The sequence below is a fragment of the Cucumis melo genome, chromosome 6, assembly GCF_025177605.1.
Source record: "Cucumis melo cultivar AY chromosome 6, USDA_Cmelo_AY_1.0, whole genome shotgun sequence".
Taxonomy (NCBI): domain Eukaryota; kingdom Viridiplantae; phylum Streptophyta; class Magnoliopsida; order Cucurbitales; family Cucurbitaceae; genus Cucumis; species Cucumis melo.
In genome coordinates, this window is record NC_066862.1 from 16,306,893 (window position 1) to 16,329,803 (window position 22,911).

At 32.0% G+C, this 22,911-nt stretch overlaps 1 long non-coding RNA gene across 1 annotated transcript; it reads left to right on the forward strand.

Annotated features, from left to right (window-relative positions):
• The first annotated feature begins 21,529 nt into the window (after window positions 1–21,529).
• Window positions 21,530–22,630, forward strand: LOC127149673 (uncharacterized). Its single transcript, XR_007821407.1, has 2 exons — window positions 21,530–21,695; window positions 22,029–22,630. It is a non-coding gene; the product is annotated as an uncharacterized LOC127149673 (long non-coding RNA).
• The last annotated feature ends 281 nt before the right edge of the window (window positions 22,631–22,911 follow it).

Genomic DNA, 22,911 nt, shown 5'->3' on the forward strand with positions numbered 1-22,911 from the left:
AAAGAGTTTTGTGCAAGATTTTAAAACTTGAATAATTTTAATTTAGAAAGATTTTAAAACATTGAAAATTTTAATTACAAAGAGTTGAAAATTTTAAATAGGAAACAAAATGAGGCTTAGAAAGTATAAATAAACAAGAGTAAAGAAGCATCATAATAAATTATGCAAATATAAAATAACATATTGAGATTTTAATAAAAACATATTGGAGATCGATCTCGAACTTCCAAAGAATCGATTTCCTCACCTCAAGAATTTTAAGAAATTGGACTCCCAAATTTTCTAGATTTCATTATTGGATATTTTTAAAGAAAAATAATTTAAAATGTTAACAAATTTAAATAATTATTAGTAATAACATATTAAGTTGATCACAAAAGAAGGAAAAAACATAATATATAAAAAACGAGAACATATTAAAGTAGCAATAATCAATATGAGAAAATATTAAAGAAGCAAAATCAATGCTATAAAAAGAAAAAATAAATAAATAAATAAATAATGCTAATTACATATAAAAAATATGTAAAGAAACTATATATATAGAAAATAAAGCTTAAGAATAAATTAATAAAGGAAAGACATAATAATAAATAAATAATAGATAACAACAAGGTATGAAGAAATATGTAATACATAAATAAATAAACTATAAAAGAGGAACTCACAAGATAATAAATAAATAATTATAAGAGAAATAAAAGTAGAGAATTAAGAACAATAATAATAAGAAAACATTTAATCAATTAGTCTCTTTTTTTTTTTTTTTTTTTTTTGTGCATCTTCTTATTGAAGCTTAAAGAAATATAAATAAAATAACGAGAATAGTAAGAATAAGAAAAAAAATAAAAGAACTTTGAAGGAAAAATAAACAAAATAATAAGAAGAATAAGAAAAAAGAAAAGAGAGATTAAAATCCCAACACACTAAACTCACTTGTTGTTATCATTGGGACCAAAGCCCTACCATACACCTCCAACTAAGTTATATATATATATATATATATATATATATATATATATATATATATATATATATATATATATATATATATATATATATATATATTGTTGGAATATTGGCATTGTAGAGAGATAGATAGAGATTTAGAAAAGATAAAATAGATGTTGTAGATCTTTTGGTTTTTTAAAGAAGGTATGAAGGTTAAAAGAAGTAGGGGGTATGGAAGTTAAAGATTTAGACGAAGAAGAGACGATATGAAGGTTGTAAAGATTTCTAGGTTTTTTGTGTGACTTTTTCTTTTTGTTGTGTTGTATGGATGAAGAAGAAGGAGTTATTTATAGTCAAAATGCTTCTTCAAATGGCTATAAATTCAAAATTGTGGGATTTGTTTTAATCTGAAATAATGTCAACTTTGGCATACAACTCAAAATGGTATAGAGCGTTTATTAGCAAAACCAAATTAAAAAAAGTTACCATATTTGGTATTTCTCCACTACCTTAGTTAGACTAACTAATTGATTTAGTTACTCTAACCAAACCACCCACAAAAATGTAGTTAATTACAAAATTCAAAATAAGCCAAATTAAGGTAAAAATTAATTTAGCAATTAAATTAATTTTAAATAAGGTAGACAAAATTAGGTGGCTATAGTCATAATTTTATTTTCAGTCCCACTTTTTCTTGCCCTATTTTTTTTTATCTCTATTTTTATTATCGCCCTGTCATTACACAGACCAATTTAAGCACAAAATACTATACAACACACCCATATGAAAGAAATCGTGAACGCTTTAATATATATATATATATATATATATATTAACATACACTTTGTAATATCTGTATACTTGTTGGTAAAGGGTTGTACAATAATAGAATGAACATGCATGTTTTGGTACCAACAAGCTATTTAAATAAGTACATTTGAACCAAAATTTTGCTACCAAACCTACAAAAAGGCCTATAAATCAATCAATTGCCGCAAATAGGACTTTACTGCTTCAATGGATTCTTGCAGAACCTAGTGAGAAAAGAAAATGAAATTTTAGAGTATGACTCTACACATCAAGATAAGAATATACACATATTGATATACACAACACATTTGGACCAGCAACACATACACAACACATTCACTTCAACAACATAGCACAACACATAAACAACACAGCACCTTCTTTGGGAGCAAAAGGGTTGAGCTAGAAAGGATGTCAATTCAACTACAAAATTATATTAAAGAATAGATGTCGCAGGATCTTTGTTTCTCTACCTAAATGGATAGTTTTACTTGGTTTCTAATGACACTCCCTTTCATCATGGATAAAATCATTGGGTCGTTTCGTGACTTTACATTTATTTGGGTGCTGAATAAAACATCAGAGAATTTACATTGGAAGCCAAACAAGGAAATAAAAATTATAAATGCAAACCCAATGGTTCAAATACAATAGAATAATGATACCTAATCTAACTTGCAAATTAACACATAACAATGAACTATCCATAACGATTGTGAAAAAAAATAGAAGCTTGTACTTTGTTGAGATATAAGTGGAAGCTGTGTTGATAGTGGTGTGCCTAGGCTTACAAATGAACTAGTAATTGTGAAAAGGAACACACATACTGTACCAAACTGGCTATGCTATATCAAATCAATATTAAAACCAAAAGAGGAAATCAATATTAATCTCAGTCAAACTTCCAAGAAAGCAAACGATAGAGGATTGGAGTTTCATAGGCACAAATTCATTTAAAGTAAGCTTACCCATTAACCTACCACTTCCATCATAAGCCCTTTCAAAGTCTATACCCTTCCTTTTTGTAATAAGAAACCAAAACTTTCTTCATTTCATTATATTTCTTCTCCATTTTATTGTGTAGATGAAGTTCTTCAAATCACACAAGAACTTGGCATTCCACTGCATCACAATGAATTGAAATCATCTGCAAATATATCAAATGGTCCCAATCATCAAGCTTTTGGAGGAAACAATTTAAATTGAGTCATATCAAAACTTAAAAAAAACAAAAAGAAAAAAAAAACAATACAAGCAATTACCAAATTGCAACAGAAAATCCTGGAAAAGTAAGTCTTAGACCATCTTACTATGTCCTTGAGAAAACATGCAACAATCTTTAAATTGAGACATAAGCAAAGATACTCCAACTGAGAATGTTAAGTTCAGAGACATAGAAGCTTACAGCATCCTTGAAAGCTCCAAAGACTTCCACTAGTAGGTAAGACAACAACAATACTTATTATCTCTATCTCTATCTCAGAGCAACTTAGAAAGAAAACGGATCTAAGATAGATTGAGAGGGAAAAAATATAGTTTCATAAAGATCATGTTGCTACTTTTTCTAAACTTGAAATTGAATGACAAATATAATTGAAAGACATGAGATATTTCCAAAACTTGATGTAATAACAATTTCCTACTTTGTCTCTTTTATCAAACGTTTTTTTAGAGATAAATTGTACATGAACAATATCATATCTTTTAAAAAACACATATAAAATCATAGACACATATCTAGTTTTAAATCAGTATGTTTAGTAACTATCATCAATACGAGACTTTCTGTGCAGAAGCCAAAACTAAAAATTTATGTGGAGATACTACTAGAAAAATGTCCTACGACCACAGTTAAAATCATGAACATAAATATGATGATCTGTAGAAAACCTCCAAAAACAATCACAGCTCCCACAACTTTTAACTTGAGAGAAAATTATCTATAAGTCGAGGCATTTAACACATAAGGAAAAATTTAACACATTTGTTGAGTAAAGAAATAAAAGTGCCAATTAAAAAGTGTACCTTTGTCAAAGAAAACTCCAGTCCTAGAGCAAAAATAAGAAATACAACACCAAATTGTGCCATTGTCTCAACCTAGATAAAAACTATGCTTTTAAGCATTGGTTGAATTTCAAGCATCTATTATTGGATAAATTCAAATATACAAAAATGCAATTACAAGTTAGACATGTTGTTGGATAAGATAGTCTTTATTTATATTTCAAATAAAATTGAAGAACATTAACGAGCAAAAATGAGGAACTTTTAAAAATTTTGCAGGAATGAGAAATGGGTGATAGGTGAAGGTTAATTAGGCTAGCAATAAAGAGGAGAATTGAAAGAACAGAACAATTATCTGAAGGACATTTTTCATTGTTGCATTTAAGAATGGGTACAATTGAAGGGGGTTGAAGATTACCTGTATAGTATCTCGAGTCATTGTAAAAATGGCTTCCTGCAAGTTCCCTAGAAAAGCACCACATATTATAACAACACCTAATATCAATTAACCATGGCATGACATAACCATGTGCAATTAATGTATGTGCATGTTTGGGGGAAAGAAACAGGACATGTAATTCCTTAAACTTGCTTTGAACTCAACCAATTAATAATCTAGCATAGCGACCTCATCTCCTACTATTTATAAAGTTATAGCCAAGTTCCACAAAACTAATTACCAAAATTCCTTCACTACAATCCCACTAATACTTTCAATATATCCCTTTTATTAGTACTCTCACACCTTATTAAATTAACATCAGGTAAACAGTTATTATGACACAAGGAACACATGCAAAATAGTGCACGGATACACGGGGACAATCATTGACATGTGCAAGAAAAAAATTTCTTCTAAATGGTGCAATTCAAGCTAATAGAAGTAGTGAGCTAGTAAAACATTTTTAAGCTAAGGATTAGTATAAATAGGACTTAAAGGTCTGAAGAAAGAAATATTTTGAAATTGCTAAGAGAATTACATAAGTTGACCTGATAAGGAATCATTAGTCGAGAAGACAAGGATTCCTGGGAAATTAGGCATTTAGAAGAATGAAACCTAGTTTTTTAGTGACTTTTCTAAAAGGACGAAGGAGCTTTGAAGCATTCTTTATAAATCTTGTATTGTTATGCAATGTTTAACACATGTATTTTTATAATGTTTATGAGAGAATATGATTGTTTGAAAGAGTTTCAAGATTATGTTTCCAAGTTAAAGTTTTCTAATTGTATGAATTTCATGTATGTGAGTAAACTGTTACCTTTATTCCTATAATAAGCTAGTTACTATGTGCACATAATGAGTCAAGACAACCATTGGGTGTACAAACCACATGGCAGTAAGAAAGTTGACCAATGCTTTGAAAGGAGCGTATTTGAGTTAACAACCTGAGCAACGGAAAGCGAACCTGGAAGTTCTCCAACGGATGCAGATGATGATACGATGATCATAATGTAGTTTATGTGGTAATGGTTCATGTTCCTAACGAAATGAATAAGAAGAGGTCGATGTGTGTTTTATATTTTGAATGAGGCATTGTGAAACATGTTTATGGAAAATGAATTTACTCGATTGATTTGTACGTCCCAAAAAGGATTTCTAAAATGTCATTGTCACTCCTCGCCCAGCATGCATCCTTAAACTTGTCGTACGAAACAAAATGTGATTTAAAAACTTTGAACCATTAACCATTATCATACAAACTTGATAGTAATAACAACAACATTTTAAGTAATGCAACACATCTCTTATTTATTTAAACCCAAAAATTTATACAACAGTACAAAACAATCTACAATTTTTAAAACAAGAGCTTAACAAATAAATGCCAAATGCCTTCATAGACTTCAGCCCTCAACAATCGTTTAGCTCTTCAACTTGATTGTTTAGCTTCTTGACCGATTGCTAAGTCATGATCGCTTACCCTTTCAAACATGATTGCTTAGCATCCTAAGCGATCGCTTACCTCCGATCGCTTACCTGTCTACTAGATTGCTTACCTTTCTAAATGATCACTTACCTCTTACAACCTGAGAAGGGAAAACTTAAAACATAAATCAAAAGACTTAGCGTGTGTTGTTTTTAAAACCTTTTGGGAATGCAATTTATAGTTCATTTTTGCTCAAATACAGGCTCAATGCCTAAACTCAATAACACATTTCAAATCTCATAAATACACATTAGTTTCACTTATTCCTTTCACCAAGGCATGACCCATTCTCGTGCATGGACTACTGTGATGATCTTTTCATCAACAACATCCTTGAGAATTTTTCGAGTCATTCCTTTGTTGCTCAGACTTCCTAGTGCAATACACATCTTTTATGCATTGTCCCGCCTCATTGCACTATGTATGCCTTCTTTACATGACTACCTTTACTAATTATGTGCACATAACAACTAGCTCATTGATAAGAATAAAACAAATGGTTTACTCTCAAACAAAACTTACAATACAATTAATAAATCATGAACTTTAACTTTAACACAACATTTAAGCTTTCTTTCAAACCATGTTTTTTTTTTTTTTTTTTTGTAAACGTAAACATGCATTACATGACTTATAAAACATGAGGCTTAGAAAGAAAAACTTCTGAAAAAAGAAAGAAAAACTTCTGAAAACTTTAATCATTTAGAAAATCACTCACAGTACTAAGTTCTCTTCTTTGATCAGCACTCTTCTCTGGTATTCTTCTTACTTAACGATCTTTAACTTTTCTCTTTGTAAATTCTCAGAATAATAATCCTTTCATTTTGTCTTCTTCTCTTATTTATATCAATCCTAAGTTGGATTATTCATTTTTTAAACTCCTATAATTTTCCAGCTCCTGATTAACTAAATCCTAAGTTTTCACATGTCATGATACACATGGAATCCACTTTACTAGTCTGATAATTAACCCCAAGAACCTCATTAAACCTCCTACATGATCGTTTAACCTTTTACACGATTGTTTAGCCTTTTATACAATCGTTTAATCCTCTTGCATGATCATTTATCCTTGTAAATGATCATTTACTTCTTATACAATCCTCTAACTTTCTTACACGATCGTTTATATTCTTAAACGATCGTTTAAGCAAATTCCTTTCTTTTTAGGAACGGGTCTCACAGTCACTCACTAAGTATTTGACTTACGTTTTATGTTTTCCTTCTCTAGATATTAAGACATTTAGGCTGAGTTAAGAAGGGTAAGGCGAGTAGCAAGGCGTTAAGGCGTTAAGCCAGATGTTTTAATTTTTTTTATTTTGAGAATGCAGCACTAGGCATTAAAGATCTGAAATCTTGGTTTTAGTTATTGTCTATAAGAGCTTGTATTTCGTATTGAATGCATATTATTAAGTAAATAAAAGAAGTTTGTTTTTGTTATCACGCGTTATGGTTCTTATCGCCTAGTAGTTTAAGATTTTAAGTTCAAGTAAAGCGTTAAGTCTAAGGTTCAAAGATTATAGTTGAGCGTTCTACTATTTCGCTTTGTGGCACTAAGGCTGCTCAAGTCACGTTCTAGTCCTGCGACGTGAGGGTTAGGACATGTAACGAGACGGGGCTTGACAATTGACATGGTATAGAATGTTCCTATGGTAAATAGAGGTAGAACAATTTGTTCATATGGTAGATTTTTTTGGATATGTTGCTAAATTTGGGTTGTTAACATGTAATGAACAACTATATGTATGTTCAAGGTTATATAAACAATTTGTTAGTTCTTTAATGGAAAGTTTGGGTTGATTCAAGAAAGTTAAATGGTTCTATTAATATGTGTAGTTTAGCAATTAAAAGCTTAAAGACTTTACTTATGAACTTAAAAACAAGTGCAATATAATTATATATAGGTATTTTATTCAAATTGTACAATTTTTCTTTTGAAAAAAAGACTTTAACATGAAAAACGTGTCAAGATTACCTAAAGTTGTCGGTTTTTTAGTGTCAAGGTTACATATTCTTGACCAATAATAAATGTTAAGCCTGTAACTTAGTACTTGATACGTAAACCAAGTCAACCGATCTCATATACTTGACATCTATAACATATCAAAAAAAAAAATTCATCTTGACGCATATACTTAGTAAAAAATAATTCTCTGATTCTTGATATTGAATTATTGACGTATTTAAAAATGTCAAGTACACAAATACTTAACTGCGAAAAAAACATCAAGTAATGTTGTTTTTGTAGTAGTGAGATTGAGTGTATATCTTTTATCTTTCTATATTAAAAGGGACAATAAAGGGAGAATTCTTAGTTTCCATTTTATTCCCTTAAAACTTTTTAACCTTACATTTCTTCCCACTCGAATGCACATATAACAAAACCAAAAACATATCAAACAGTTTAAATTTTCACACCTTTTAAAATCTCACACCTCTAAGGCATCACTTCATGGAGACACATCGCTGTAACTGTATATAAAAGTTCAATATTAAAAAAGAAAATTCAAATTTTTTTGGCTACATCTTTAGTTTTGGAATACAATTATTGTACTCCATTTAAAGGTGATCTCGATCCTCCTCCACATCTTTTGTTTTATTTTGAAGTTTGATATATATGGGCAACCCACCTCATTCTCCACATTTAGAATATGTTGTTTAGAACTATTCCTTCAAATCTTTGTAGAGAACATTAAAAGTGGTGAACCATGACATTTGCTTCTCTTTCTGATTTACAATGTTTTATATTATCAACACCAATCCACTTCCTATTAATCTGTCTTTTTTAATTTGAGATTGAATATTTCGTAAATCTTAAATCCAAATTTTATTCCTTTGTTTTCTATGAGTAGAGACTAATTTTTCAAAATTATATCCTTACTATTCTATAAAACCATTGCATATTCTTCTCATCCTCAATTCCAAATTCAACATTCTACATGTTTTAGTTCAATCTTTTTTTTCTTCTTTTTGTTAAATTTTTTAAGTTAATGGTTCAATTCTTCACATTTATTTTTTTATATTTTTTTCGTTCAAATAGTTCTATCTATGATTATAATCATAGATATAGATTTTCTTTTCACTCTCAATTTGAAATCCACAATTTTAGACCTTTTGGTTTAATCTATCCTCGTAGATTACGTTTAGACATTTAGTATGTTCAAATTTTCAATTTTTAATTTGAATGATTTTTTAAATTTCCTCTTTGATTTAGTTGTTCAAAATTTTGAAAGGATATCTTTAGTATATTCCGAGAGAAAGTGTAACGACCCAACTTTTTATACTAAGCTGAGGTCATTACTAAAAAGAAACAATGACAAGAGACACTTTTTGAAACGAGGGAAGAATAAATTTTCATTAAAAACGGAATATTAAAACATTGAAACATAAACGCAAAAGCAAAACTGAGTCCCCATATGGCATGTCACGGATCCTTCTCTGTCGCTCGCCAGCTTTCCTCTACCTTTACCTTCGCCTGAAATATTAAACATAGAAAGAGTGAGTATAAACATATACTCAGTAAGGGACCTACTACTAGTCCCGCTAGGTGTCTGTTAACTTCCCATTAGAGTCCTGAAAATGGTACCCAATCTCTGGCACGTTCCCGAACACGTGCAACATGCGTTCCCATAGGAACGAAAATCTGGTCTTCGGTATCCCGGGGGAGCACCTAGGACATGCTGGTCTGTAGTGAACCTGGGGGTAACACTAAGACAATCGGGATGCGAGGACCCCGTCGAATCACTCGAATCATATCAATATCCATGCTAGACTGGCGGTCCCGTCAGACGACGCAGTCTTAAATAGGTGGTGATCCCGAAGGACACCCATGCAGGTACGACTCTAATAGACAAAGTTAACAGAACACCCTATCCATAGCATGTAGCATAACATAACATCATAACATGGCATGAGTATTAATCTTAACGTCCTTAATCATGTGATTAATATATCATGTATTAACAATCATCAACATCAATCTACTAGTCATTAACATAACATCAGTCATCATCATCAATCATCAACATAATAATCTCAGTCATCATCATCAACATCAATAAAATGACAGTCATTATCAGTTAGCATCAAGTTATGCATTTTAGCTACCATCAATGCATAATCATAATTACATGCGGTCTCTTAAATTCAGTTCGAAGGTTTAGTAGGAGAATCTCTTACCTGGAGATTTTAGCCAAACAAGGTACTCCCTAGTTGACAGTAAAAATTCTCCAATTAACTTGTCCTAATCATAAAAGGAAAACTTAGTATCTTAATTAATGAAATTAGCAATTGGTTAACATCCAAAAATTCTCCCAAATTAATTAACTTTCTAAAAAAAGAGGTTGAAACCAATTCAACCTTGATTGGGAAAAATCCAAGATTTAAATCTTAAAAAGTTTAGCCAATTGAACTTTTAAAGAAACCTCAAATAGATCCAAAATTAAATTAATAAAATATTAATTTAATTTTATTGGCTTACCAAGGTTACTCAGATGAAGGTTGGAAAATCCTCTTATCCTTGATGAAAAATTCATCACTTTAAATCCTCAAGCTTCCAAAGAGACCAATCTTAACTTCAACTGAGGCGGTGACAGCAGAGAGTTATCTTAGAGAAGAAGATAAAGAACCTTTTTCTTTTTCTTTTATTTCTATCTTAAGCATTCTAATGCTATTTATAGACCCAAATAATAACAATAATATTTATTATTATTATTTCCTTTTCCTTTTACTTTTAGGATATATATATATATATATATATATATATATATATATATATATATATATATATATATATATATATATATATATATATATATATAATACCAAAAAATATACATATATCTTTATTCTCATTATCTTTCCTAAATAAATGACTTAATCTTAGGCATTTATAACCATTAATAATAATAATAATACTTCTTTATTATTATTATTTTTCTCTCACCAAAATCTACAATAAATATATATTTATTTAAACCATTATTCTCTCTTATAAATATATATCTTTTTCGTCCAATCAAATCAACCATCTCTCTCCTTATGAATTATCTTCTTTTCCAAACAAATATAATTATATTCCATCATATAATTAACTTCACTTTTCCATATTATTAATTAAATATATATATCCACATATATATACTCAATTAATTACAATTCCACCAAAACTAACTTTTCCCTCCAAAATCTCAAATTAACTTAAATCCTCAATTCTTTTAATCAATCAAATCTTTTCCAATAAATCACGAATTATCTTAACCCAACCATAACAACTTCACTCTAGAATCAATATTTATCTTTCTGCAGAATAATTAATTATCATTCACAATAATTAATTATTTTTACCTTTCTTCCAAAATAATTAATTATCTTCTACAATAATTAATTATTATTTATCTCTCTCCAAAAATGATTAATTATCTTCCACAATAACTAATTATTATTTATCTTTTTCCAAAGTAATTAATTATCTTCTACAATAATTAATTATTGTTTATCTTTCTACAAAGTAATTATCCTTTCCTTAAATAATTATACTTCAACAAATATAATTATCTTTTCCTTTAACATAATAATTATATATATTCCACATATACATATAATTATTAAATCAACAAACTTTCCACCCCACAATTTAATTAAATAACATCCATAATTATTTAATTAAATTCAACTTCAACAACACTAAAAATCCACAACTTTACTTAATTCTCTTAACTTACCATCTAATCAAAATCTCAACAAACAACACATGTCAAAACCTCTAATTAATTAAATATTCATCCAAAAAATATTTAATTAATTTCAATTCTCACATAAATCAAATAATTCTCATTAAATGGATTCAAAATAAGCCCAATAAATTATTTAAATTTTTGGGGCGTTACAGAAAGATTCATTGAAATAATGTAGCAATAAAATGAAAAAAAAAATGACTCCAAGTAAAAATAAGAAAAATGGGGTCTTTTCAAAAATAAAACAAAGTGACAAAATATTTACACCGTATAGAACAATTCCAAAAACGAAAAAAGCCCACAAGCCCACAATGAAAAATACCAAAAATGCCCGGTTAACCACGCCATCAACAACGCGCATAATATATTTGGTATACAATTGTTTAAATTTCGCTATTGTTTGGTACACGATCATTTAAATTTGGTCGTTTAGATTTGGCTAAACGATTTATTTTTTCAATTATGTCGTTTAATTTGGTTACACTATTGTTTAGATTTGGTTATCGGATCATTTATATTTGACTACAATTCTTTTTTCAAAATTTGGTACACGATTGTTTAGATTTAGCTAAACGAAAATTTTCAAGATTCTTTTGTTACACGATCGTTTAGATTTGTTTACATGATCGTTTATTTTTTCAAGATTTTTTGGTATACGATTGTTTAGATTTGGCTAAACGATTTTTTTTTTAATTCTTTTGGTATACGATCGTTTATTGTTTTTACATGATCATTTGATACTTCAATTTAAATGATTTTTTTCAAGATTCTTTATACATTATCTTTTAGATTTGGTTACTCTACTCTAAACGATGTAAAAAAAAAAGGAGAAAAAGAAGAAAGATGATGGAAAGAAATTGCAGCGAAAAAAAAAAAAAAGACGATATGGAAAGAAATCAGATTTTGTTACCCAAATCTAAATGATGTAAAAAAAAAAAGATAGAAAGAAATTACAGCGGAAAAAAAAGTAGAGGAAAGGAAGAAAGATGATAGAAGGAAAAGAAAGACGGAAGGATATGGACTTGATTAAACGGACAGTAAATATTGTACTAGTTTGCTATATTTATTAAAATTTAACTAAAAAGAATAACATTCAATTTTATTTGCCAAAAATTATTAAATATATATTTACTATTTCGTTAAGATAACGAAGGTATATAATTTCATATGAAAAGGTTTTTTTCGTTTTTATATACGTAATTGTATATATGTATTTGTTGTAAATTAAGTTGAAAGAAGAAATATATAGGTATGCACTAATGGTTTCATATCATAATTATACATTTACTAATTAATATTCAAGTAAATTGAAATTACATCAGGAAACTTGAAGTGATGAAAATAAATTTGTAGTGTGGGTCTGTTAATTAGAAAGAAGGTTTTCCAAATCATGGATTTTGCCACCTCAATTATATTGTTGTTTTAAAAAAAAATTAATTACAATTATCTATTTTTGGTGTTTTAATTATCTTTATGTTTATTGGGAATCAAACACTTTCTTCTACTATTATTAATTACAATTATATCTTTACAACCCCTACTTTTCTTTTTATTCTTACTTCCTCCTCACTACTCTTTACTTATAACATTTTTTTTTTTATTTAAATCCTATATTCCTCTCCAATTTTATATATTATTCTACTCTCATTCCAAATTTTGATCATCCTTATTCTCATCCTATTGATGCTTTTCATCTAATTTGGGATATTTTTTGGTTCAATTTGGTGTTTTTTCTCTTTCTCTCAATTATTCTTTTTTTCTTTTCTAGAGTTTTGTGATTCTTTATCGAAATATTTGTTTACAATTTTATAGAGTTTATTTTCAACGATTGTTGTACTTATTTTATTTTTTTTAGTTTATTTCACCTTGTTATTGGTGTTCAACACCTGTATGTCAGTTTTATTTTTATTTTTTTCTACTCAACATCATCGTGATGTGCTTCAAGATTATTCCAATTTGAAAAATACACAAATAAATAAAGGGCAAAGAGTTGCGAGGAAAGATGTAAGAGATTTAAGTTTAGGAGAAAAAGAACAAAATTAGTTTTTAATTTAAGTTTAGTTAATTCAAGTGTGTTAATTATATTTTTATCTTGGCATAAAAGATTTATAAAATAAATGAGTAAGATTTCAAAAGGGTGAGGAGAGTGATCATCCAAATATAGAAAGTCAAGTCATTTTTCCGTTAAAGAGTTCATAGAATTCTAAAGGCATGGACGATCAAAGTAAATTTTTTTCAAATGCTAGAGACCAAAACATATACTTTTAAAAGTTTAGTGAACAAAACAAAACAAAATTCAGAGATCTAAGCAGGATTTTAGACTTTCCATTTTTATAAATAAATATATATATATATATAGTCTTTCATATTAAAAAATTGCATTTCTGTTTTTTTTTTAAAAAAAAAATTAATTTCTTAAAAATTGTTATTTATTTGCATGTGTAAATACATGGAATAAAAAGGCTGATGAGGCAAGATCATTAGCTAATATAAAAATGTTTGATTTTCATAGTTTGACAAATGAATTGATCCATTTTGGAATGCTCCATTCATGAATTTTTCCTACTTTTGAATTAGGCAGAAGCTCCTAATTTTCCAACTATCTCATCAAGAAATTATATTTTCAACTTCTCCCATTAATTTTTTATTTTTCTCTTCAAAATCATTTACTTGATTTCTTATTTTGATACTGATTTTTTAAGTAGTTATTAAGTTATAATCTCTAATTATACATATATACTACTTTGAATGAATCAAATTTTGGTGGAAATTCAAATGGATGATCCCTTTGTTTTGACTATCTTATTCTAGAAGGGCGTTAGGGATTTTTTCTTTCCTTTCTTTTTTAAGCAATAATGAACTCATTATTCAAATAAAATAAAGAAAAAAAAAATGAAAACAACCACGAGTCTCCAAATCACGATTTTATATATGGAAATTACATTATGCACAAACTATGGTCCAATGTTCTTGATAATGTGTATTTGATATGTTGCTTAAGTTTTGCCTTTAATAAAACAATTTGATCTAACAATCTTTCTTTTTGGCTATTTTTAAGGAAAAATAAACCAAACACAAATAAACCAAATTAACACAAATCATACCACCAATGTCCTTGATAAATAAACCAGTAGCCATTAGACAAAACCCAGTAGACTAACCAGAAACCATTAGACACAATCACATTTATTCTATCTGTAACGACCCAACTTCTTATACTAAGTCGAAGTCATTACTAATTAAAAAGGGTAAATAAATTTGTAAAGTTTTTTTAAAAAATAAAATAATACAAAAACCTCAAATTTTCATTTAAAAAAAACATAAACAAGGAAAATGTGAAATAAATATAAAATAAAGTCCTAACTCGGGCCCTATCTAGTTTTAAAGAAATAAAATAACCAATAAAGAATGAACTGAAAATGCAATACTAAAATCCGAATTTTGACATAAGCGGAAGCAAGCGTATCCGTATGGCCCGCCACGATCACTTCTGGTCACTCGCCAGCTTGCCCTTGTTCTTACCTCTACCTCTGCCTGAAAAAATGGAAATGGAAAGAGTGAGCATAAAAATACTCAGTAAGGGACCCACTACTAGTCTCACTAGATGCCTGTTAACTTCCTATTAGAGTCCTGAAAAGTGGTGCCCCTGAACTGGCACGTCCTCGAACATGTGCAATCTGTGCTCCCGTAGGAACAAGTTGGACTTTAGTGATTCCCAAGGGAACACCTAAGACGATCAGGCTGTGAGTGGTCCCGTCGGATCACTTACGTCATGTCTATGTCAATGTCAATGTCAGACTGGTAATCCCGTCAGACTACACAGTCATAAGTGTGAGTGACCCCGTCGGATCTCTCCATCATGTCTGTGTCATAATAGTGGTGATCCCGAAGGACACCCATGTGGATACGACTCTAATAAGAAGCTAACATACACCCTACCCATAGCATGTACACAACATCTCATCAATCACATCATAACTTATCATAACATGTCATAATTACGTCAAATCATGTTATAACATATCAAACCATAACATATTATTTCACGTCATTCTCAACCACAAAACTATGTCATTAGGGCGAAGGCGATAGGTCGACGTACTAATCACGCTAACCATAGAGTCAACCGGTAAGCACAATTTCAATATCAGTCTCTCTTTCAATAATCTCGAGTTATATACTTAGCTATCAATCGTGCGTAACCATATATTCATACATGCGGTCTCTGTAATGTAATTCGGAGGTCTAGTAGGAGAATCTCTTACCTGGAGGTTGCTCAACAAGTTCTAGCAGTAAAATCACGCTCCCTAAGCGGCGAAAGTCCTAAATGGTTAGGAAACCACAATTTAATAATTTAACCCTCACTACAAGAAATTGGACTTTTTCCGACGTCAAAAAAGACGTCGGCATAAAGGACGTCGGGAATAAGAGGTTCTCCCGACGCATAAAGTAAGACGTCGGGAGAAAAAGCTATTCTCGACGCATAAAGTAAGACGTCGGAAATAAGAGGTTTTCCCGATGCACAATTCATTGGTCGGCCACAAGACGTCGAGAAATAAGGAGTATTCCCGACGCCGTAAGTAATGCGTCGGGACAAGCCTCACGTGGGAAATAAGGGATATTCCCAAGGCGTAGGTTTTCCTGACGCCGTAAGTGTGCGTCGGGAAAGGCAAGTAGGGCATTGAGGAAGGCCTAGGTTTTCCCAACGCCGTAAGTAGTGCGTCGGGAAAAGCCTCACGTGGGAAATAAGGGGTATTCCCAAGGCCTAGGTTTTCCCGACATCGTAAGTGTGCGTCGGAAAAGACCTATGTTTTCTCGACGTCGTAAGTAGTGCGTCGGGAAAAAGGTCTAGGTTTTCCCGATGCACTACTTACGGCGTCGGGAGATCCCCTGCTTATTTATTTTGTTTTTGTTTTACACAGAACTGAAAACGAAAGGGAAAGGGTTTGGAGAAGAGAGAAACCGTCGTTGTCCGTAGCTCGCCGCCGTCCCTTCCATCTTCGTTGTCGTCCATCGCCGCGACTGCAACTTCAGCTTCAGCCTTCCTCCGTCCGTAGCTCGCCGCCAACCTTCTCTTTTCTATCTTTCAAGTTCTTCTCTCTCCATTCTCACTTTTTCAAGATCCCGTTTGTCACCCTGTAGCTAAGTCAGTCAATGACTTTCAAAACAAATATATCTTAAATGAATATTTTTTTTTATTGAAACAACTTTCATTGAATGAATATGTGTGCGTCTGTGTATCATAGGGTTGGCCTAACATTGGACAAACAAGAAAAATCTCAAGTTTAACGAACCTTTTCAAGTGCTTTTCTCGAGCTTTCAGTATAGTGTCGGCAAACTGGTTCCTTAACAAAGCTGCACGGTAAAGCTTGTCGGGGGAGGCTGCGTCGGGAAAGTAGACGAGGTTTTCCCGACGTCGTGGTTTGCATCGAGAAAGACGACGTCGGGAGAGGCTTTCCCGACGCGTGACCAACACAGCGTCGGGAAAGCCTATCCCGACTCACTTCCCCCGACGTCGAGGACTGCGTCGGGAGATCCTTTACCGACATATTTTCACTTCCCCCGACGTTTTTCGGCGTCGGAAAAATCCCGATTTCTTGTAGTGCCTCAAAGAATTTAGGTCCAAAAATCCACTTGAAGTGACTTACCCAAGATCAAGGCCGACTCGGTTTGGACTTAGTTGGACAAATTCCCAGCTCGACTTCCAATTAACTAGTCAATTTAATCCAACAATTACTTAGTTAGAGTCAAAATAACCTTAGCTGGATAGATTAAAACCAAAATCAAACCTACCGAGGCTTACCGAAAAAAAATATAGGTTAAAATGGGGTTAAAAGGAGCTTGGCGGCTCTACTGACTAGGCTGGAGAGAGGAACCGGCTGGTCGGCTCGAGACAGGTAAAGCGGCTGGGTTGGGACGTGGCACGGCTTGCGGCAGAAGGCGCGGCTCGACAGGGGCACGCGCGACTCATGCGGGCGTGCGACTCGGCTACGGTGTAGGCATGGCGCACGTGCGGCTCGACGCGGATGGGTGCTGGCGCGGCTCGAGTCGCAGAGAAGAGACGCGGGTCGGGTCGGCTTCACGCGGTATTGGGTCGCGGGCGCGCGGGTCGAGCTTCTGGGTTCGAGCGACGAAGGAGACGAAACGCACAGGTCGGGGCAGCGAAGCGGAGCGACAGGACGCGCGTTCAACGGTGGAGCGGCTGGATGCGCGATCAACGACCGTGACGGCAAGGCAATGACCGACGACTAGCGGCGAGGTGCTGACGAAGACGCGGTTGCTCGGTGACAACTTCCAGGCGGAGGAGACACGGGTCGGGCTTCATCTGCGGAGGACGGGTGGCTGGAAGCGGGGGTCGACGGGCGTTTCGCTCGGCTGCGCGATCGGCTGGGCAGGCGGCGGCTAGGGTTGTACGATCAGCTGAAGGCAGCGGCGACGCGGAGTGGCGGCTAGGGTTTTTTTTTCTTTCCTTTCTCAATGAAGGGGATGGTGGTTTGCATGAGTTCCAATGGTCCTTTTAAAGAGAAAAAAAATAATAATAATATGCTTATTACTATTCTTCTTTTCTCTTTCCCTAATTTAATCAATTAAATCCACTTAATCTATTTTTTTATTTAAACCCAACAATCTCCATTATAAAAAAATCAAAATCAACCAATCACCTCAATCTTTTTTCCCAAATAAATATCACCATTAAATAATTTCTTGATGTCTAATAAAATCAAATGTTCAAAAATCACTTAATTCAAAACATCCAAAATTAAAATAACTACACTTAAGATAATAAATTATATTCCAAATCTTGGGGCGTTACACTATCTCTTTTGTTTGAGTTACAAAAACAACTAAAGTTAACAACAATTAAGCACTCGACAAACCAAATAAAGGCAATCAAAAGCCCAAATCCTCTAACGTAGCACTAGGAAAGAACAATATTTATAACAATCTTTTGATCAAAAGTCTCTTTTTTAGCGACAAATCCTTTTCTAACAACATTTTCAACACCTATATGACCAACAGTTGGAATATGAAATATACTTACCTCCTTAAATGTTTTATTGATAACAAAATCAAAATATACTTACCTCCTTAAATATTAAATATACCTACCTCCTTAAAAAACCAGTCCTTCCTAACTGAAATATGAAGAGACGTAAAGGATAAACAACAATTAACATTCTTAAGAGAAGTACTCTCTTACACACCATTTAAACTTTTTCTTAGGTCCACGAGTGAATGATGCATTAATATACCTCTCCATTAGGTTCTCCTACTAGATCATATGGAACTAACATAGAACAGTTTGTTGGATTAGTTCAAATAGTTAAATTAGGTAAGGAGAGAGAAATCGACAAACATATATATATCGTTGGAATTTATGTCTTAAAACTCGTAGTTTGTAGTTAAATTATATTCTATTGAATAAAGTGGTTATTAAGGACTTATTAGTGAAATTAGAATAATATAACCTTGAATCCAATAAACTAAGGTCCAAAGGTCATCTAGTGTAGACTTGAACTTTATGTAGAGACGTAAACGTGGATCAAGTTCGAGTATATAGCCCAAACGGTCTATAGTGTATGAATAAGGTTGGGCGCTTTATTTTGGGAACGCTATGGATGCAGCCCGCTTTGTAGTCAATACAAATGATGTGATCCTGAATTGTTCGTGTAGACACATGAAGGTGGGGGCATCCTATGTAAAGAGTTTACATAAAACTGAAACCATAAAATAGTCACTTTTGAGTTATTATACCATTGACTATATAAAACTGACTATTTCGATTGTGATAACCTAGGTAACTTAATCTTAATTCTGAGCTAACTATGAACTTCTGTTCAAACGGTATTATCCTCAGATTTGCATAGGTGAGGCAGCTCAACAGCGCTGGCCCAACAAGCCTCCCATTTTCAAAGGTAAGACTGGGGGGATGGCTAGGGACATAGGGTGCAAGACGGAATTCACTTCTAGCTACCTGCATTTTAATGTTAGTAGATAGGTTATTCTCTTAAGGACTGAATCTAAGTCTTGAATAAAGGACCCCACCATCACATTGGCCCGAGAGGGATTCAGTTTATAGGTTGGACCTTAAACCAATTGTTCAATAATAGATCAATAGAACTTAAGGAACAAGATGTAGTCTCGAGATAAAATGGTATTTTAATCCAGCTGAGATTACGAACAACGTGTGAATGATTAACTTACTGATCATAGTTATATCCTATGGATAGAAATATATCTATAGTGAGGGGAGTGCAAATACGAGACTTTAGTGGAATGACCCATTAGTTAACAAATGTTGATTAGCTTGGTCTAAAAAGGTTTAGCTAGTTAATCTCGAATCTTTGGAGCCCATGATCTATAGGTTCATTAGGTTTTCCTGCTAACTCATATGGATTTAACTTAGAACAACATGTTGGAATAATTTGAATTGTTCGAATTAGGTAAAGAAAGAGAAACTAACAAGTAAATGTGATATAATCGTCAATTATAGATTTGAGAAAGAGCTTTATATTTAAATGTGATTTAAATATTAAAAATATGAATACATATTCCTATTCGAAAGCTCGGAATTGATGAAAATGGTCAAAGTTGTAAAAAGTCAAAATGTTGACTTTTGATTTTGAAAAGTCAAACTTTGCTACTTTATATTCAAATGTGATTTGAATTTCAAAAAAATGAATGTCGATTCATGTTCGAAAGGTTGAAATTAGTCAAGACGGATAAAATGATAAAAAGTCAAATTGTTGACTTTTGGCTTCAAAAGTCAATGTTTGACTTTGACTAGAATGATCAAATGACCATTTTACCCCTTGATTAAAGTTAGTGGGAAAATCCAACATTCTATTGGATAATCCTACTAACTTTTAGTGGGTTAAATGGAAGCCCATGGTGATGACAACAAGTCTACTAAGAGAAATTGGAATGATGATTAATTCCACTAATTTTAAGTGAAAAGTGAGGTGTTGAATTTGGGTGAACTAATTACATGCAATAGTTGCATGTAATTAGCTTATTTAAAGATCATTTTTCAAATATTTGATGACTTATTTGGAAAATATTTGTTATTTTAAAATTTTAATTCTTCCAAATCAATTCCTCTCCCAAATTTCAAACGTAAATTCCCACCTCCAAATACCATTTCTCTTTAAATTTCCTTCACATATCATGTTCTACCATCCAGTTCTAAGTCTAGAGAATAGCGAGTCAACTTTAGTGGAGGTCCCAATTTGAGTTCGTGAGGAGATTATCGAGGAATCGGGGAGCTACAAAGGTATGACCTCTTCTAACCCTAATTCATTTAATTATGGTAGTTTATGTTGCATGTTAATCACTAATTAGTTAGTTGCAATTAGGATAAAATTTGATCCTTAATTTCGCTGCGTTTGTATGCTTTCCATCATATATGTGATATAATCGTTGGTTATCAGTTTAGAGATAGAGTTTTATATTTAAATATGATTTAAATAAAAAATATGAATGCAGATTCATATTCGAAAGCTCAAAAATGATGAAAATAGTTAAAGTTGGAAAAAGTCAAAATGTTGACTTTTGAATTTGAAAAATCAAACTTTGACTAATTTTATATTCAAATGTGATTTCATGGAAATGAATGCGGATTCATGTTCGGAAGGTCAAAGTTAGTCAAGACGGAAAAAATGGTAAAAAGTCAAAATGTTGGTTTTTTACTTGAAATAGTCTCAATTTGACATTTGACTTGAATGATCAAATGATCAATTTACCATTTGACTAAAGATATTGGAAAATTTCAACATTTTGTTGGATAATCCTACTAAAACTTAGTGGACTATATGAATGTTGATGGTGATAACAACAAGCCCACTAAGAGAAAGTGTAATCTTGCATAATTCCACTGACTCATTAGTGGACTAAGTGAAAGTTCATTATGATGACAACAATCCCATTAAGATTTAATGAAATGTGAGGTAGTTAGGGAAATGTGAAATGTTAGGATTTGGTGAGTTTACACGTGCAATTATTGCATGCCTTTTGTCTATTTAAAGGTCCCATTTCAAATGTTGAAAGACTTTTTGCAAATTTCTACTTTCACTTAAAAGAAAAAAAAATACTCACCAAAGATTTATTTCCAATCCTTTACAATTCTTCAAGATTTCCACCTTTGTCTCAAATCCTTCATCCATCAAGTCTCACAATCTGGTTCTACGTCTAGAGAATAGTGGATCAACATTAATGATGGTTCCAGTTCATGATTGAGGAGAAGACGAGTAATACAGTATCCACGAAGGTACGTACTCAATAAATCTTTATTTATAATTAATTTAGGGTTTAAGGTTATGCTTGTAACTAGGAGCAATTAGGGTAAAATCTCGATCCATTTTTCGCCATGTCTAAAATGTCCATCATGTGGTATTAGAGAATGCTAATTTTACTCAATTGCATATGGTGGGTTTCAATTTATTAGATAAATTGTGGTTGAACTAAAATAGATATATTATGATTTTTGACCCCAAAATAAGTGTAATTTGTAATAATTATTATAATTGGCCCGAGTTTTGTGATATAATTATCATGATAAAAGGTCTGTAGTTTCTTATAGAGTCGTTTGTGCTGATTATAGGTTGTAATTTCATCAATCGGTAGAGAGAAAAGCTAGAAATTTGGCAAAAAAAATTGTGCAGACCCGAATTCAAGACTTCAGACTCGATTCAGACCCGGATCGCAAGACCGGGCTCGCTCCGCGCGCTTCACGCCTGCCTATCGACCCAATTGTTGGCCACTCTACGCGCCCGGCTCAGTCCAAACACGCTTGGCCCAGCCTGCGAGCCAACATTCCGGACGCCTGACGACCCAAGCGCCCAACTCGCGATCCGACCCGGGTCGTGCCTCGCGCCCATGCGCCCGCCTCGTATCCCTAGTTTTCTTTTGTCACGAGTTCACTTTGCCCAACCCATGATCCGATCCGACCGGTTCACTTTGCTTGTGCGACTAGTGAAGATTATTTGATGGATTTTGGGTCGGTTCAACCAATCTTAGATTGGTTCACCTTATTTTTATTTTGGGTCACTTCAAGCTAGTTTTGATGGTTTTTCCATGATTGAGTGGCTTAGAAGTGGTTTTGTACTACATCAAATTATTGTTGTAATATTTTAGTACTTACCTTAATTTAGAAGTTAAAACCAGTCTATTTTATGGTGTTTTAATTAATTATGCATGTTCATATATGTTTTTAATTGCGTTTAGAATGTATGTGCATAATGTATGTCATATAAATTTAAAACCTCACCATAGATTAACATGTTCATGCACTAAAAGATGTTATAACAGTTCTAATATATAGTATGCATATTAATTAATTAATATGAAAATTAATTAACATGATTAATTAATTTTTGTCGAATATGATTTCATGAAATTAATTTTTTGATTAATTTAATATGATTTAATTAAAGGTTAAATAATTGAAAATCCATATTAATTGATTTCTTTATATAACTGTTATA